Raw genomic sequence first — 3,787 nt, forward strand, 5'->3', positions numbered from 1 at the left:
GTTCAGGCCCAGTCTGAGCAACACTGAGATCCCGTCTCTAAAAATAACTGTGCGTTGTGGTGCCACAGCATTCAACTCCAGGGTGACTGAGTGAGACTCTGTCTCAAAAAAAAAAAAAAAAAGAAAGATGGGGATGTGGTTATGTAGTTCTTAGGAGATGCCTGCTCAAGTATTTAGCATAGAGTGTCATGATGTCTTCAACCCTCTTTCTAGGGAATCAGCAAAAATACATACGTGTTCTTGAGAGAGAAAGCAAATGGCAAATATTACCAACTGTTTTTTTCTTTTAATTTGTTTGTTTTTTAAGAGACAGAGTCTCATTCCATTGCTCTAGGTAGAGTGCCATGGCATCATAGCTCACAGCAACCTCAAACTCTTGGGCTCAAACAATCTTCTTGCCTTAGTCCCCCTGGTAGCTGGGATTACAGGCGCCTGCCACAATGCCCGGCTGATTTTTCTTCAGTTTTTTTTTTTTTCAGTCTCATTGTGTCACCCTCTGTAGAGTTCTGAAGTGTCATAGCTCACAGCAACCTCCAACTCTTGGGAGGGCAGTGATGGAGGAGATTGAGATTGGAAAAGGGAGACATGAATAGAAGAGAGAGGAAAGGGAGAAATGTGGGTGGAGGGAGAGGAAGAGGGGAGAGGAGAGGAGGGGTGGGGTAGGGAGAAGAGGGGTGGGGTAGGGAGAAGAGGGGTGGGGTGGGGAGGTAAGAGACAGAAAACCAAATGAGCCATCAAAGGACACTCTCAGCCTTTCTCCTCTCAAGGGCCTAAGAGCCCCCACACAGGGGACTGACCAGTTAGGTGACCTGTATTCATACCCTGGAACCCTTCAGAGTCTGGTCTGTTTCTTGTCCCAAGAGACACCCCTTATCTACAGGGGCAGCTCAAAGATCCTTGGTCTGAAATAGTGTGGGAGGCTGTGGGGCTGGGCTCACTCTGGTGGGCTTCCTGGGAACAAGGGGTTCCTTCAGAGGGGCTTACTTGCTCTTCTCTGATTCCCCACAGCAGCCATCAGGCCCCACTCACAGGGGTGTGCACACAGGGAGGAGGTGGCACATTTTTTGGACGTGCAGGTATTCTCTGTGTTCTTTTTTTTTTTTTGGCCAGGGTTGGGTTTGAACCCGCCACCTCTGACATATGGGGCCGGCACCCTACCCCTTTGAGCCACAGGCGCCACCTGTGTTCTTTTATTTATTTATTTATTTATTTTTTGAGACAGAGCCTCAAGCTGTTGCCCTGGGTAGAGTGCTATGACATCACAGCTCACAGCAACCTCCAACTCCTGGGCCCAAGCCAGTCTCCTGCCTCCACCTCCCATGTAGCTGGGACTACTATTGAGCTAGACATCTCTGGTGAGCCAAATAGCCGCCACAACGCCCAGCTATTTCTTGGTTGTAGCCATCATTGTTGTTTGGCAGACCCGGGCTGGATTCGAACCTGCCAGCTCGGGTGTATGTGGCTGGCGCCTTAGCCGCTTGAGCCACAGGTACTGAGCCTTTTTTTTTTTTTTTTTAATTTTTTTGAGACAAAATCTTACTTTGTTGCCCCTGGTAGAGTGTCCTGATGTCATAGCTCACAGCAATCTCAGACTCTTGGGCTCAAGTGATTCTCTTGCCTCAGCCTCCCGAGTAGCTAGGACTACAGGTATCTGCCACAATGCCCGGCTATTTTTAGAAATGGGTCTTGCTCTTGCTCAGGCTGGTCTCCAACTCCTGACCTCAGGCTATCGGCCCACCTCAATCTCCCAGAGTGCTAGATTACAGGCATGAGCCACCGCGCCTAGCCTATTCTTTTGATCTATGGTTTGAGTTTGGCCAAGACTCCTGGGAAGACTGAAAGTTTATCAGGAACTACATGTGGAAAAAGGTCAACAAATGAAGAAAGGAAGGGGAAATCGGGCTCTTTACTTCTCCAGCAATATTTGCACAGTAAAAAGAATTGTACAGATTTAAAAGAGCCTTGGCCAGGCACACTGGCTCATGACTGTAGTCCTAGCACTCTGGGAGGCTGAGCCAGGAGGATTGCTTGAGTGCAGGAGTTGAAGATCAGCTGGGACTAACAGAGCAAGATCTCATCTGTACTAAAAATAGAAAAATTAGCATTCCTATAGTTCCAGCTGCTCAGGCTGGTTTCGAACTTCTGAGTTTAAGCCATTTCCCTGCCTCAGCCTCCCTGAGTGCTAGGATTACAGGCATGAGCTACCATGCCTGGCCTGAATGAAACTTTATTTTTATTTTTTATTTTTTTTGTAGAGACAGAGTCTCACTTTATGGCCCTCGGTAGAGTGCCGTGGCCTCACACAGCTCACAGCAACCTCCAATTCCTGGGCTTAAGCGATTCTCTTGCCTCAGCCTCCCGAGCAGCTGGGACTACAGGCGCCCGCCACAACGCCCGGCTATTTTTTGGTTGCAATTTGGCTGGGGCCGGGTTTGAACCCGCCACCCTCGGTATATGGGGCCGGCGCCTTACCGACTGAGCCACAGGCACCGCCCCTGAATGAAACTTTAAAACTAGGCTCAGCATCTGGCTCGAGTGGCTAAGGCACCAGCCACATACACCTGAGCTGGTGGGTTCGAATCCAGCCCAGGCCCGCCAAACAACAATCACAGCTGCAACCAAAAAAAAAAAAATAGCCAGGCGTTGTGGCGGACACCTGTAGTCCCAGCTATTTGGGAGGCTGAGGCAAGAGAATCGCTTAAGCCCAGGAGTTGGAGGTTGCTGTGAGCTGTGATGCTACAGCACTGTACCCAGGATGACAGCTTGAGGCTCTGTTTCAAAAAAAAAAAAAGAAACTTTAAAACTAGAAATGAGGCCAGGCACAGAGGCTCACACCTGTAATCCTAGCACTCCGGGGGGCTGAGCAGGGTGCATTGCTTGAGCTCAGGGATTTGACACCAGCCTAAGCAAGAGTGAGACCCCATCTCTACTAAAAATAGAAAAAGTAGCCAGGTGTTGTGGCCTGTAGTCCCAGCTACTTGGGAAGCTAATGCAAGAAAATTGCTTGCGCTCAAGACACTGAGGTTGCTATGAGCTATGGCACCATGGCAATCTACCCATGGCAACAGAGTGAGACTGCGGTTTCAAATAAAAAAAAAAAAGCAAAAAACAAAATCTGGAAATGAAGGTGTAGCCTGTAATATCAGGAGGATCACTTAAGGACAGGAGTTTGAAGCCAGCCTAGATGATATAGTGAAACCTTTTCTCTACAAAAAACAAACAAACAAACTTGAAATGTACACTATGCTATAATAGTATAATTGGATTACCTTTGCCAAGGGCATTTCAGTATTAGTTTACTCTGGTGAGCCAAATGAGATATTTGATAAAAACAGAGGAGTGTGTGGGCGGCGCCTGTGGCTCAGTGAGGGCGGCGCCTGTGGCTCAGTGAGTAGGGCGCCGGCCCCATATGCCGAGGGTGGCGGGTTCAAACCCAGCCCCGGCCAAACTGCAACAAAAAAAATAGCCGGGCGTTGTGGCGGGCGCCTGTAGTCCCAGCTGCTCGGGAGGCTGAGGCAAGAGAATCGCGTAAGCCCAAGAGTTAGAGGTTGCTGTGAGCCGTGTGACGCCACGGCACTCTACCCGAGGGCGGTACAGTGAGACTCTGTCTCTACAAAAAAAAAAAAAAACAACAGAGGAGTGTGGGGAGGGTTTAAAGGGATAGCAATGAGGCTGAGTTTATACCTACCCTCTCCACGAGCTACATTCATTTGTGAATATAGACCAAGCATTTATGTCATTAGGAAAATCCTTATAGTCTGGTTCTAATTTCTAAAAGAGAGAAAGA

Source organism: Nycticebus coucang, chromosome 12 (genome assembly GCF_027406575.1).
Source record: "Nycticebus coucang isolate mNycCou1 chromosome 12, mNycCou1.pri, whole genome shotgun sequence".
Classification (NCBI taxonomy): Eukaryota; Metazoa; Chordata; class Mammalia; order Primates; family Lorisidae; genus Nycticebus; species Nycticebus coucang.